The following is a 15,624-nucleotide window of genomic DNA, read 5'->3' as shown; positions in this document are numbered from 1 at the left end:
TTAATGATTCTGAGACCACATGGGCTGCGGTGGGTTCACAGAGGAATCTGAGGGACCTTGAGAACAGAACAATTGATTAATTATGGAAGTATCACCCCAAAAGCCTGTCAAGTAACTCTCAAGTGTGACCCAAAAATGCCTATCCAGTATCAATAGTGCAGCTAGCACTTCTACTAGTTTAAACAAGTCAAACAATAGCAAGCAAGAACCTATGCAGATTCGAATAAATCTCATTGCCATAACTCGTACCTATCGACCATCTACTACTGGGTTGAAACAACTTTGAAGAAAACCACTTTTTTTTTTTTTGTAGGGTTGTCAATAATATTCTAAGGCGGTCATTTTACACACCACTGTGTCTAGACGTAGATATACGTCGCAGTACACGACTGGGTGACGTTCTTTCTTCCTTCCTTTTTTGTCATTTTTTTGTTGTATCTAATTGATATGGGAAATTTTCACGTATCTCCCCTGAGGTATTACATAATTACAAAAACACCAGTCAATTTTGGAAAATTATGCATGCCCCTTACTTTTGTAAAAAGTTAACAAATATACCCATCCGGTTAACTTGGGACTAACGAACGTTAGAATTAAAAAGGAAATTGACCAAATTGCCCTCATCTTCCCCAAATCATTTAGGGTTTGAAATAAAGGAAAAAAGGGAACACATCTCCTCTGCGATACCTACAACTCATCTTCCCCAATTGATAGACACACCAAAGTTGCAACAGTCATCTCCAAGAACAATTCACAGCCAAGTTAAACTCTTTTGATTTGCAAAAAGAGTTTTTGTTGTACAATTACTTGTCTTCTGTAACTGCTATAAACAATAAATATTATAAGAGAGAATAAGGGAAGAAGAACATCAAACGCAACATGATTTATATGTCTAAAATATTCCTATAATGACAAATTACATAGCACAAAAGCAAGGAAGACAAATATAATTCTTGTTCTTGACATAAAAAAACTAATAAGATTATGGATTAAGAAGTAATGGATGGTAACCTAATGGAATTGTAGCATTAGTCTCCATGGTCATCATCATCTTATTCAATTTCTTGGACAAGCAAATTCTCTGATGGAGAAGCTCTCAGTCTCTCAAGCTCCGTTGCAACTTCTCTCATTGTGGGCCTGTTCCTGCCATTCATGTTCAAGCACCTATTTGCAAGTACAGCAACTGCCTTAAGGTCCTCTTCTTTTCCCTCTTCTTTAACTTGAGCATCAAGGACATCAAAGAAGCTATTCCCCTCCTCCATTGAACAGATAAAGTGGGCAACTAGGCTTTTCTCATCTTCTGATCTAGTTGAAGAAATAGGTTTTGCCCCTGTTAATAACTCCACAAGTACCACTCCAAAGCTATAAACATCACTTTTCTCTGTAAATTGGCTTGATTGGAAATACTCTGGATCTAAATACCCAAATGTCCCTTGAACTAATGTAGTTAAGTGAGTTTTCTCAATTGGCACTGACCTTGAAATCCCAAAATCTGACACTTTGGCTCTATATTTATCATCTAAGAGTATGTTGGAAGACTTGATATCTCTATGATAGATCGGTATGGAAACTCCTGAGTGTAAATGTGCGAGTGCTCCTGCAACTTCTATAGCAATTCTCAAGCGGGTATCCCATGTAAAGGAGAAGTCATGATCACCACTTTTATCATGGATGAGGCTGGAAAGAGTTCCATTGGAGATGAACTCGTAAACTAACAGAGGAACTTCCGTCTCCAAACAACATCCAAACAATTTAACCACATTCCTGTGGTTGATTTGGGAAAGAATTACAATCTCATTAATGAACTGTTCAATTCGGCCTTGATGATCATGATGAACCCCTTTGCTGTTAGGTTTCTTAATTGCTACAATTTTTCCATCTGAAAGCATACCTTTATAAACAGTACCTTGCCCTCCCTGACCCAGAATTCGGTTTTCATTATAATTGTCGGTTGCTGTTGCGTCAAGAAATCGTCGAGCGGTCCTGCGAGTGCCGTCACCTGCAAGTGGACCAAAGGGGTCGATCAGAGAGAACCGGTGTGGTCCCGGCCTAGGGCTCTCCGATGCCAAAGTTAGATCTCCTGGCGCAAACAGATGAATAGTGATTATTCAGTAAGAGTTTCCTTCCCTTGATGGGTTGCGTACCTTGTCTTTTATAGTAGCATATGGCGGTGTATGGCAGTGTGGAGAGTCCCAGTTTGATGGCGAGTGTGCCGTTGAGTGGATAGAGGCCCTGGGTAACGGGGCTCTATCCTGATTGGCCATCTCCCCGCGGGAGGGAGTGTCCTGGTGGCATCAGGATCCTTGGTGGATAGATATCCGCGTGTGGTGATAACGTCCTTGGTGCTTGAATCCGTCTGGATGACGTGACCTCTAAGGTCCGAGTCTTGGTAGTGACATGAGTCTTAGTGATACGATCGGGTCGTAGATGGGTGGCCCCCACAGTGCCCCGATCTGCCGCGCTAGGTGAGGCCGCGTGGGTTAGGGCCGTGAGGAGGCCGCGCCCGAGGCCGCGCCCGAGGCCGCGCTGGTGAGGCCGCTGGTGAGGCCGCGCCGAGGCCGCGCCTGGTGAGGCCGCGCTGATGAGGCCGCGCCGAGGCCGCGCTGGTGAGGCGCGCTGAGGCCGCGCCGGTGAGGCGCGCTGATGAGGCGCGCTGTGAGGAGGCCGCGCCCGAGGCCGCGCTGTGAGGAGGCCGCGCCTGGTGAGGCCGCGCCCCGACCGCGCCTGGGTGGTCCTTGGACCCCGGTTCGTTCCCCTTGGCTATGAGGCGGGTCGTCTGTGACACGTGGCGATCGTTGATTGACCGGTGAATATTGGATGTATCATTTGCCCCCCACTCTCTTGGGATAGGATGTCCCAGAGAGTAGGTGTCTTTGCATAGTGAGGGGTCCGCTGCGAATAAACTTTCCTGTGGGGTTTGCCCGTAAATCCACTAATGAGGTAGGAGAGGTTAGGGGTTCAAACCTTACCTCCTACACTTTTTCTTTTTGTTTTTTGTGGGTATATGTTCCTTCCTCTCCCTTCTTCTTTCACTTCTCATTTCTCTTTCTTACTTTTTGTCTCCCCTTCTCCTTTAATTCCCCCTTTTTGCCTTTTGTCCTCTCTTTGGTGCCCACCATGTGTTTGTTTTTGGGTCACCTCCACTAGTATACACTTTGTTGCTTTTGGGCCCTTGTGTTTGGGTTGTGCTCTCTTGGTGTGGCTGCCGTCATCGCCGTGTGCTTGTCCTTTCGCGCGGTCACCTTTTTTCTCGAGGTAAATCGATCCCCACCCTCTTTTTTTTTTTTTTTTTTTTTTTTTTTTTTGTAGGGTGTCTCCTCGGGGTGTGGCCGCGGTGAGGCCGCGCCTGGCGTGGCCGCGGTGAGGCTGCGCCCGGGTGGGTGTGGCCGCGTGAGCCGCGCCCTGCAGCGTGGCCCGCGGTGAGGCGGCGCCTGCGCGGGCGTGGCCGCGGTGAGGCCGCGCCTTTGGCGTGGCCGCGGTGAGGCCGCGCCTGGGGCGTGGCCGCGGTGAAGCTGCACCTGGGGCGTGGCCGCGGTGAGGCTGCGCCCTGCTGGCCGCGCCTGGCTGCGCCTGTGTCCCGCGCCTTGCCGGGATGCCGCGCCTATGGTGGCCGCGGTGTGGGTGTGATGGACCTTCGCTCTTCGTCCCTGTTCTTCTTCTTGTATGTGATGGATCTGCTGTTTATATCTTGCAGGTGACATTCCTTTCCTTTTTCTTGCCAGTTTCGGGGAGATCGCTTTCTTGAGTAAGTAGTTCGTTCCCCTCTTGTCCTTCATGTCGTTCCCGGGTGACCTTGGCCTGCTTGATGGGGTTGGATCTTCGAGTGTGTTCCCGGATCGCTTCTTCTTACGTGGGTACTCCCTCCTCTATACCTCCCCTAGTGATACGATGGACGAGTGGGACCCTCTAGTGTCTCCGGTCCCCGTAGGGATCGTCAGCCCTCTGGGGCGCCATCCCCAGCTGCTGGTCGTGCTGATAGGTTAGGCCCTGTTGCTAGCATCTTGTCATCCTCTGACTTGGTTTCCCTCCGTGAGGAGTTTCATATTCCTGCCGAGGTCATGTTGCGTGCTCCTGGGCCTAGCGAGTATGCTTTCTCTCATCGCGCGGGGGAGATCTGCCTCTACCGTTCATTTTTCCTCCAGGGCCTTCGCCTTCCTATCCCTCGCTTTGTCGAGTTGGTGTTAGAGCATTGGCACCTCACCCCTGGGCAAGTGTTGCCCAACTCTTGAGGGTGATCTTGGGTTTTTATGTCTTCTTCGCCGCCTGGGCTTACGCCACGGTTCCCCTGTTCTCCCACTTTTATCTCGTTGAAGAAGGGGAACCATGAATGTTATCACTTTGCCCGCCGCGTGCTCAAGGGGCCCTATGCCTCTGTGGAGCTTCTTACTGGGGATCACTAGCAACGTGAAGTATTGGAGGGATCGCTTCTTTTTTGCCACGGTCCCCCGATGCTCACTACGGACTGTTAGGGAAGTTATTGACCTCAAGAGGGTCAATCAGGGGCTTGAGCTGAGTGATTTTGAGGGTGACTCCCTCAAGCTGTGCCTGGGTCGCGATCCGTTCCACGTCCAGGAGTTGGACTCGGAGGCCTTCCTGTCTCTCTGGAAGCTGAGTCTTGGTAAGAGCATTGTCTTTTGTACTTGATTGGCATGTTGGTATTTGAATGTATATGTTATCTGATTGGTTGGTCGATCTATGCAGTGGATACGCGTCCGGATTTCGGTTTGCTCCGTGGCACTGCGGAGGAAGGCAAGCTGACTTCCCGGGGTGGTCCATCTGCTGGGTGACCGATGTTAGTGGTGCTTCTGCGCTGTGGTTGTTGGAGCGAAGCGGAAGGGTGGACCAGACATGCCCGCGTGACGAGCTCTGGCGTGCGGGTCCTCCTTCCCCGTACTTCTCCTGGTGACGATGGCGTCCCCGGCTCTGTGCCTCTGTCCCCCTCTGCTGTTCCTTCTGGATCTTCTGTATGTGCCCCTTTCCAAGGGGAAAGGTGTGGGTTCCTCGGCGGTGCTGCCAGATCTTCCCACGCGGGTGAGTCCCCGGTGATCACCTTGGGCGTGCCGGAGGGCTCGACCTTGGCCGAGGCGGCGTGTCGCGGAGTGGGTGGACGGGGCGGCTCCTACCGCGAGGATGGCCTTGCAGAGGCTTAGTGATGCTTGTCCGCTCGGACCCTCTACCATGACATGGCTTCGTGAGTTATTCCTTTCTTGTCTCCTCATGTCCATTGCTCCATTTATTTTTACCTCATTTTATCGCTTGCCATGTTGATTGTAGGTCCATCACCGTCTTCCGAGGCGGTGCTTCGACCGGAGGGTCACGCTTCTCGTGACGCTGCAGATGCAGTGCACCTTGCGTGACATGGAGAGGGAGCTCCAGGTCAGGTCGATGCCCGTGAGAGGGCCGAGGCACGACGCGCAGGGTGTCGGGAACTTGTTTGTGGCGTCGGGAAGCTCCTGGAGGTGTCCGAGGAGCTGCGTGTGACTTCTGGTGCGGCCGAGAGCTCGGCTAGGGTTCGGCTTTGGAGGAGGAGCTTCATTCATTGAGGGGAAGGCATGAGGTGGAGTCGGCGTCTGCAGTGAGCGAGCCGTGGCTGAGTTCCAGGCATCCTCTGCGTTCTCGACAGATCGGTGCACTTCAGCCCGCCTATGAGGGAGGGGTCCGGGACTTAGCCGCTTGTGTCCTGGAGGTGACCCCGACTATGACTTCTCGTCTTGGGGTTCTCTCGAGTTTGCTTCGCGCGCTTCCGGTGTAGCTGTGGTGGAGAGCGCTCCGTGTCGAGGTGGAGGCTGCCCGCATGAGGGGGTGTGCTGTGCGTCCTCCCGAGGCGGACATGATGTCTCCAGTGGGTCGGAGGTGACCCATCACTCGTGATCCCTTGACCTTACGGTCGTCCCGATCCTGTAGACGTCTCAACCTTTTTCCTTTTTTGAACTTGAGTTGTAACTACTATGACTTTTCTATGTGATCGCTTTTGCTTTTCTTTGATTGCCTTGTCTCTTGGTGATTATTTGCACGTTGATGCTCTTTGACCCTTGATAGTTAGCGGCTTAGGCGTAGAGCCTCAATGGTGGCATGGCGCCTTAGGCTTGGAGCCTCGGTGTTGGCATGTCGCCTTAGGCATGAAGCCTCAGTGTTGGCATGTTGCCTTAGGCTTGGAGCCTCAGCGTTGGCATGTTGCCTTAGGCACGAAGCCTCGATGTTGGCATACCGCCTTAGGCACGAAGCCTCGATGTTGGCATACCGCCTTAGGCACGAAGCCTCGATGTTGGCATACCGCCTTAGGCACGAAGCCTCAGTGTTGGCATACCGCCTTAGGCACGAAGCCTCGATGTTGGCATACCGCCTTAGGCACGAAGCCTCAGTGTTGGCATACCGCCTTAGGCACGAAGCCTCGATGTTGGCATACCGCCTTAGGCACGAAGCCTCAGTGTTGGCATACCGCCTTAGGCACGAAGCCTCGATGTTGGCATACCGCCTTAGGCACGAAGCCTCAGTGTTGGCATACCGCCTTAGGCACGAAGCCTCAGTGTTGGCATACCGCCTTAGGCACGAAGCCTCGATGTTGGCATACCGCCTTAGGCACGAAGCCTCAGTGTTGGCATACCGCCTTAGGCACGAAGCCTCAGTGTTGGCATACCGCCTTAGGCATGAAGCCTCGATGTTGGCATACCGCCTTAGGCACGAAGCCTCAGTGTTGGCATACCGCCTTAGGCACGAAGCCTCAGTGTTGGCATACCGCCTTAGGCACGAAGCCTCAGTGTTGGCATACCGCCTTAGGCACGAAGCCTCGATGTTGGCATACCGCCTTAGTGTAGTGGCCGTGATTCGATTGAGTGGTAGGAGAAGACAAGTATTCTTGCAACATTTCTTTATTTTGATGAAATTCACATTGCCCTTGATGTCGCTCATCGCTACTCCTATCCATCGATTCTGTATCACTACCCCTACTTGCTTATGCCTCTACTTGGTAGTACTTCTTCGATGTTCGAGTTCCAGTGCGGTCTACCTTCTTGCCCCCTGGAGTCTTCAAGCGGTAAGTCCCTGGGCGTATCTGCTTGGAGACTATGTAGGGTCCTTCCCAGTTGGGTGACAGCTTCCCCGCCTTCTGTGGCTGCGATGCACTTGCCCTCCGTAGTACTAAATCGCCCTGGTGGAATAGCCTTTCCTTGACCCTGGCGTTATAGTACTGGCAGTTCTTGCTGTAGGCGACGTTCCTTAGTAGTGCTCTCTCTCGGACCTCATCTATAAAGTCCAGGTTCGCCGCGATCCGTCGACATAGGTGCGTTCATTGAAGTGCGAGACCCTATGGGACATGGCGCCGACCTCTACCGGCGCCAATGCTTCAGTGCCATATGCTAGGCGGAATGGGCTTTCTCCTGTGGGCGTCCGTACTGTAGTTCGGTATGCCCACAGGACGCTTGGTAGCTCTTCTACCCATTTGCCTTTGGCTCCTTCTAGCCTTTTCTTGACTCCTTCCAATAGCGTTCTGTTGGTGACCTCCACCTGACCATTGGCCTGTGGGTATGCTACCGACACAGGCCGATAGTCGATGTTGTAGCGGTGACAGAATGCTTGGAATTTGGGGTTGTTGAATTGTTTTCCATTGTCTGAGACGAGGATCCGTGGTACCCCGAACCTCGTAGATGACGCCGTCGCGACGAACTTCTCCATCTCTGTCTCTGTTATCTTGGCCAAGGGTTTAGCTTCAACCCACTTGGTGAAGTAGTCGATCGCGACGACCAGGTACTCTTCGTTTCCTGGTGCTGCGTGAAGTTGCCTAAGATGTCTAGTCCCCACATGGCAAAAGGTATGGGGTTGAGGATTGATGTCGACTTGGTGGCGGGTAGATGGATCGGGGCGAACAACCGACATTGCTCGCACTTCTTGGCATATTGGATGGCCTCCTCTTGCATTCGAGGCCGAGTATAGTCCCCTGGCGGAGGATTTTGTAGGCTAGGGCTCGTCCCCCATGTGGCTTCCACATATCCCTCATGGACTTCGGCTAGGGCGCACTCGCCCCTTGGGTCCTAGGCACCGAGTAGTGGTGCTGTTGCCCCCGCTTGTATAGTACCCCGTCTAGGACGGTGTACTTTGCAGCTCTCATCCCGATCTTCCTTGCTTCGGCCTTGTCTTCTCGGTAAGACATCGTTCGAGGTAGTTGAGTAGAGGGTCCATCCAGCTAGGTCCCTCCGTGATCTCATTAACTCGCTTTTCCTTATGCGTTGGCTCATGCGATCTCAACATAGATGCGCTAGCCAAATTTCGGAGTTCCTCATTGGCTAGCCTGGATAGGGCGTCGGCGCGGCGTTCTCCTCCTGGGAACTCGAACCATCTCAAACTTCTCGAAACCCTCGATCAACGCTTGAGCGCGTGCTAGGTATGATGCCATCCTCTCATCTTTTGCCTCATACTCTCCATTCACCGATTCACCACGAGCCGGGAGTCGCTCCGGGTGGATAGGTGTGTGACTTGGATGGCTTTGGCCACCCGGAGTCCAACTAGTAATGCCTCGTACTCGCTTCATTATTGGATGCTTGGAAGGTGAACCCGAGAGCATATTGGATACTGAAATCCCTCGGGGCTGGTTAATATGAGCCCAGCGCCGCTTCCTGCTGCATTGCTCGACCCGTCCACGAACATGTCCCACGATCCGTGATCTTTCTCTTCGGGCTCCCCTGTTTGTGACTCGATCTCAGATTGGGTACACTCTGCAATGAAATCTGCAAGAGTCTGGCCTTTGATGGCTGTTCTTGGTTGGAACCTGATGTCATGCTCACTTAACTCCACCGCCCATGCTATCAATCGTCCGGAGACGTCCGGCTTGTGCAATATCTTCTTCAAGGGTAGGTCTGTGAGGACTGTGATGGTATGGGCTTGGAAGTATGGTCGTAGCTTCCTAGCCGCCATTACCAATGCATAGGCTACCTTCTCGATCCTAGTGTACCTGGTCTCTGCATCGATCGAGACATGGGCGACGTAGTAGATCGGCCTCTGGACTTTGTCTTCTTCCTTCAAGAATCGCGGCCGACCGCGACAGGGGTGGCGGCCAGGTAGAGCCGCAACTCCTCGTTAGGTTCCGGTCGCCCAAGCAAGGGTGGGCTCTCTAGGTACTCCTTCAATTCTCCGAACACCTTTTGGCACTCTTCCGTCCATGTGAAGTCCTTAGGGCTTCGGAGGTTCTTCAATGTTTTGAAGAATGGTAAGCACTTATCACCTGATCGTGACACGAACCTGGAAAGGGCGGCGACCCTTCCATTCAACCTCTGCACCTCTCTGACCGTTCGAGGAGGTGCCATCTCTTGGATGGCCTTGATCTTGGATGGGTTGGCTTCTATTCCACGGACTGAGACCATGAACCCCAGGAATTTTCCTGACGTTACGCCGAAGGCGCACTTTGCAGGGTTTAGCTTCATCTGGTTCCTCCTCAGTACTGTGAATGCTTCCTCTAGGTCAGTCAGGTGTTGGCTGGCGTGGACGCTTTTCACGAGCATGTCATCCACATATACCTCCATGTTGCGCCCGATCTGCTCCTCGAACATCTTGTTGACCATCCTCTGATAGGTGGCCCCTGCATTCTTTAACCCGAACGGCATGACGTGGTAACAGTAGTTCTCTTTGTCAGTCCGGAATGCGGTGTAAGACTCATCATCCTCACACATGAGGATCTGGTTGTATCCGGAGTAGGCGTCCATGAAACTCAGCATCTCATGGCCGGCGGTGGCGTCGATCAGTAGGTCGATCCTGGGCAGTGGGTATTCATCTTTTGGGCATGCCTTGTTCAGGTCGGTGTAGTCGACACACATCCTCCACTTCCCATTTGGCTTTGGTACCATGACCACGTTGGCGAGCCAGGTTGGGAACTTCTCCTTCTCGATGAACCCTGATCGGCTTAACTTCTCGACCTCCTCCTTGATTGCCGCTTGTCGGTCGAGGGCGAGTTACGCCAGCTCGCTGAACGGGCTTCCTGGTTGGGTCGACGTGTAGTCGGTGTTCCGCTATGGAACGTGGTATTCCTGGCATGTCGGAGGTTGACCATGCGAAGACATCTATGTTTGCTTGGAGGAGGTGTCCAAGTTCTTCTTTCTGTTCCTTGCTTAGCAGTGAGCCGACCTGAACGACCTTGGAGGGGTCATCCTGGCTGAGTGGCCATGGGATGAGGTCTTCCACTGGCCTTCCCCTTCTCTCTCGTCGCTCATCTCTCCGGTCACCGATCATGCTCTCTAGGCAGAGTGCCACTCCACGGGTGTTGCCATTATTCTTTTTCATGAAGGTGGCGTAGCACTCCCTTGCCTTCTTCTGATCTCCTCGGACTTCGCCTACCCCGTTCTCGGTGGGGAACTTCATCTTCAGGTGAAGTGGTGATATGACTCCTCTAAGGGCTGTCAGTGATGGTCGCCCTAAGAGGCCGTTGAAGGACACCACGGACTTGACTACCATAAAATTTACCATGATGGTTACTTGTCGAGGGTGTACCCCGAAGGTGACGGGTAGCTCTATGGTACCTCTCGATGGAGGCGGTGGCACTGAGAATCCATGGAGATAAGTGGGCTCTGGTTTGAGCTGGTCGTCCCGAACCCGAATCGTCGATAGGCGTCCAAGGAGAGTACGTCATGACGCCCGTGTCTATCAAGCACTCGTGTGCAGGTCGATTGGCTACCTCCACTGTACTACCAGGGCATCTTCATGCGGGAAGTTTAGTCCTTCCAGGTCTTCATCCGAGAAGGAGATCACCGCCTCGGTCCTGGCTATCTTGCTGGGCTTCTCTGCCACTCCCACGAACCTGGCATGAGCTTTAGCTTTTCTGGTGGACTCTTGCCCTGGTCCTCCAAATATGGTGAGGATAGGAGGTCCCTTGGTGCCACTAGGTTCGGTGGCATCTCTCCGCCCTTCCGGCGGTCTCTCTCGATCGTTCTTCTTTCTTCTCGTCTCGGTTCCACTCGTCTCCGTCGCGACCTCTATCTCCTTGGCCTCGAGCGGTTGTCACGTCTCCCCTTCACATACTTGTTCAAGCTTCCTGCTTTTACCGGTTGTTCTATCTCTCTCTTCAATTGATAGCACTCCTCCGTGTCGTGCCCATTCTCTTTGTGGAAGAGACAATATTTGTTAGGGTTTCGCTTCTCGGGGCCGCTAGCATGGGTCGTGGCCACGGAGTAGGTCACGGTCTTGGATCCGCATGAGTATCCGGGACCTGGTGGTGTTCAAGTGGTGTGAACTCGGGGGTGCTTGCCCTCTCACTTCTCTCTGGGCGGCGGTCTGTCCTCCTAGATGGGCGGTCGCTCTTCTCTTGTCGGCGCTCTGTCCTCGACCTCTTACCCTCTTTGCGGTCATCGTGCGACCTCTTGTTGTCTGTGGCTTGGCCTCGATTATTTTTGTTCTAGCTTGTAATACCTCGGCCATATTTGCAAACTCGTTGCATCGCTCCGTAAGCTCTTTCATAGTCCTGGTCTCATGACGTGCGGGTCCTTGATCAAGTCCAGGTCCCTAATACCTCCTGCTAGGGCTGCATGTCGTGTCCGGTCATCCAAGTCTCGTACCTCCAGGGACTCCTTGGTGAACCCGTGCAACGTACTCCCGAGAGATTCCCAGGGTTACGTACCACGTTCGAGAGATTGACGGTGGTCTTCTTACGCTTGACGCTGCTTTGGAAGCGGGTGACGAACTGTTCGCATAGCTCGCGACGAGCCTATAGATCTCGGTCGTAGCCGGAGAACCATGATGTGGCTGCTCCCTTGAGGGACGCAGGGAATGCCCGACAGATACCACGTTCGACCCCCATACAGCGTCATCATGCCATTAAAGTAGTTGATGTGGTCATTAGGGTCGGTGGTACCACTGTAGAGTTCAAAGGTGGGTAGTCGAAACCTGGAAGGTAGTGTCACGACATGATCTCTGCTGAGAAGGGGTGTTGTCCCGGTATGGAGTGTGTCTCGCCTTTGGTCTCTTCTTCAACCCTTCCACTTCTCATCTAGGTCGCGGAGTCTTTGATCGAGCTCCTCGTCCCGTGTACGCCCACGCCTAGCCGGACGTTCGCTGCGACCCCGTTCACGTTCTCTCCTGGATGTCCCCTCCCGCCTTGAGTGTTGGCGGGATGGTGAATGGTCATCTTGGGATGAACCTGTCGTGAAGGTGAGGGCTTTCTTCTCTGTGGGTCCGCCGCTGCGTGGTATGTGACCTTCTTCCGGTCGTCCGTCGAACACGCCTCCGGATCGATCCTGCGGGCTAGACACCCTCGCCCGGGTGTTGGCGTCCTCCCACGTTCGACCGTGGCGAGAGGTCTCTTGTTCTCTGGGATGCTTGGAAGGCTCCCTGCGCGGAGTGGGGTTGCTGTCGCGCAAGTCTCTCGATCTCGCGCCCGGGAGATGATCTCCTAGGGTTTGGCTCTTGTTGAGGTATGGACTCCACCCTTGCTGAGGGTGAAGTCCTCCGACGGTGAGATGTCGCACGCTGCGTCAGGTATTCTCGCAAGAGTCGTTGTTCATCGAGGATCGTCGTTGCGGTCGTTGATCGACCACGATGGGCTGGAGCATTGGGGTCGATGTCACCTCCACCACCACATGGTCGGCCTCGTCATTGTGGGGCTCGGCGATCACGAATCGGTCATTAAGGGGGATCTCCTCCTCCGGAGGGACATGGTCCTGGTTGTTGGCTGCGCGAGAGCCCTCGGGGGTGGTGATCCATTCCTTACTCCGTTGTTGGTGGTGGTAGTCTTCTTTCGTGCCATTGAATGAGTATGGAAGCGAGCTAGTAGATGTAATGGCTAGCGTCGTTCCCACAGACGGCGCCAATCTATTGCGTCAAGAAATCGTCGAGCGGTCTGCGAGTGCCGTCACACGCAAGTGGGCCAAAGGGGTCGATCAGAGAGAACCGGTGTGGTCCCGGCCTAGGGCTCTCCGATGCCAAAGTTAGATCTCCTGGCGCAAACAGATGAATAGTGATTATTCAGTAAGAGTTTCCTTCCCTTTGATGGGTTGCGTACCTTGTCTTTTATAGTAGCATATGGCGGTGTATGGCAGAGTGGAGAGTCCCAGTTTGATGGCGAGTGTGCCGTTGAGTGGATAGAGGCCCTGGGTAACGGGGCTCTATCCTGATTGGCCATCTCCCCGCGGGAGGGAGTGTCCTGGTGGCATCAGGATCCTTGGTGGATAGATATCCGCGTGTGGTGATAACGTCCTTGGTGCTTGAATCCGTCTGGATGACGTGACCTCTAAGGTCCAGAGTCTTGGTAGTGACATGAGTCTTAGTGATACGATCGGGTCGTAGATGGGTGGCCCCCACAGGTGCCCCTGATGCTGCGGCTAGGTGAGGCCGCGTGGGTTAGGCTGTGAGGAGGCCGCGCCCCGAGGCCGCACCTGAGGCCACGCCTGTGAGGCCGCGCCGAGGCCGCGCCGGTGAGGCCGCGCTCCGAGGCCGCGCCCGAGGCCGCGCTCGGTGAGGCCGCGCCGAGGCCGCGCCCCGAGGCCGCGCCTGGTGAGGCCGCGCCTGAGGCCGCGCCTGGTGAGGCCGCGCCTGAGGCCGCGCCTGGTGAGGCCGCGCCTGAGGCCGCGCCTGGTGAGGCCCGCGCCTGAGGCCGCGCCTGGTGAGGCCGCGCCTGAGGCCGCGCCTGGTGAGGCCGCGCCTGATGAGGCCGCGCCTGTGAGGAGGCCGCGCCTGAGGCCGCGCCTGTGAGGAGGCCGCGCCTGGTGAGGCCGCGCCCCGACCGCGCCTGGGTGGTCCTTGGACCCCGGTTCGTTCCCCTTGGCTATGAGGCGGGTCGTCTGTGACACGTGGCGATCGTTGATTGACCGGTGAATATTGGATGTATCGGTTGCCTTCTGCAATTCTTCATCACTAAATATTTTTGTTTTCTCGATATTACCTCCTCGTTCTGAAGAAATTTGTTGTCGTAGTAATAAACCACCATTCCGTTCGAAGAACTCCTGTTTGAGTTTGTTCTTCTTTCTTTTCTTCAATACTCTATGCAACCACAAGGAACCACAGAATATAAAAGACAGTCCCAAACCGCCTAGGACAGAAGCTCCTGCACAACCAAACTTTAAACCAGATTAGGACATTTGATAATAAGCTTATATGTAAAATGCAGAGTGGATTACCTACCTACAATGAACCTTATTATCGGAACTGATCGCAATGTAATAGGGGTGCAACCAGTGCCATATTTCTTTCCATCTCCTAGATAACCAGGTGGGCAAGAGCATTTGTAACTTCCAGGTAGATTGGTGCAAGTGCTATTGCAAGGATTAGTATTTGGATCCACACATTCATTTATATCTGCAAGAAATTATTATAGTACATATTATTAATTAGTTGAGTCCTTCCCGTATTACTTCCGACCATAAAAATAGAAACATAGGGGAACTCCTGAAATAGTAATAGCGTGTAAGACAGTTTGACCCAATTTTGATCCATGGATTCGGGAGATGTGTCTATCGATCTCCCCCACCCCCGATGTGTAATCCAAGCATAATATGAATAAAATTCCCCCATCCCCTCATTGAGGGAGGTTGGGGGTGTTTATACCAAAAAAGTTAGTTAGGTTACCTTGGCATCCGTTTGGAAGGTAGGGGTTCCCTTGGTAACCCCGAGAACATTTGCAACTGTGTCCAACACCATTCTTGGAGACAAAACAGTTGCTGTTGTTGCCGCACGCGTAAGTAAGATCTTTCATAGCTTCTTCACAAGATGAATTCTCTATGGCCCAATCTACCACGATAGGGACTAGTGGATGACCTGTTTCATCTAAATTGAGGGTTGTGAAATTGAAGAGATGGGATATAGAGAAATTGTACCAGTTGAGATCAACGACGAAAGCGTAGCTGCAAGGATTGAAATCAGAAACCAAGGTATGGTTTTTGTAGCTGTAGAAAAGTGTGGTAAAGTTTCTGAACCCCTTTGGAATGGAGGTCTGGCAACAGCCGATGCCTGTGCAGGAACCATTGATCAAGTCCTTTTTGTTGTCGGAAATCATGCTACACCCACTTGAGAAACTTAGACCACTGGAGCCAACGAGTAGTGCTATTGTATCACAACCTAGAGCTGTGAATCTGTTGTGTGTTTCAGAGAAGGTGAAAGCACTGTTGTTGTTGTAATTCAAATATAAAGAAGGGTTGTATAGATCAATCGATTTGCCCAGGGAGTCGTAGCAATCCACACTTACAGGGCCCAGTATGCGTTGTTGGCCTTGTAATGAAATATCTAGGAGTTCCAAGTTGCTCCAGAAAAGTTTTGGAGGGTTATAATGAGTGTGGTTGCAGATTACCTCAAAATCTATGTTTCTGTAACAGTTTTTATCACCAAAGCCAAAGGGGTAGGGAACTGAGAGGTTCCCGCATCTATCTCGGCAACCCGGCTTCGCCATTAATGACAAGGCTGAGGATGTTGCTATTGAACTTGGGCATAACTGAAGGAGGAGGAGGAGGTGGTGGAGCACCAGAAGAGGACCCATGGCTTAATTTTTGGTTGCTTTTGTTCTCCTTTCCTTCCTTCCTCTGCTACTTATCAGGGGTTGCCGGGTAAAGTTCAACCCTTCAACGAAGGAAGATAAAATTTTGAGCAAATTACATGCATTCCCTTGTGTTTGAATCAATTATAGAACACCCCCCCAATTGTTTGAATAATTACATTTGT

The 15,624-nt window shown here is 52.6% G+C and overlaps 1 pseudogene; it reads right to left on the bottom strand.

The window, feature by feature from the left end:
- Positions 1 to 1,028: 1,028 nt before the first annotated feature.
- LOC122643685 lies at positions 1,029 to 15,442 on the bottom strand (annotated as a pseudogene).
- Positions 15,443 to 15,624: the final 182 nt, after the last annotated feature.

This window comes from Telopea speciosissima, chromosome 10, assembly GCF_018873765.1.
Source record: "Telopea speciosissima isolate NSW1024214 ecotype Mountain lineage chromosome 10, Tspe_v1, whole genome shotgun sequence".
Taxonomy (NCBI): Eukaryota; Viridiplantae; Streptophyta; class Magnoliopsida; order Proteales; family Proteaceae; genus Telopea; species Telopea speciosissima.
The sequence above is the reverse complement of the archived record's forward strand: the minus strand, read 5'-3'. Positions and strand labels throughout refer to the sequence as shown.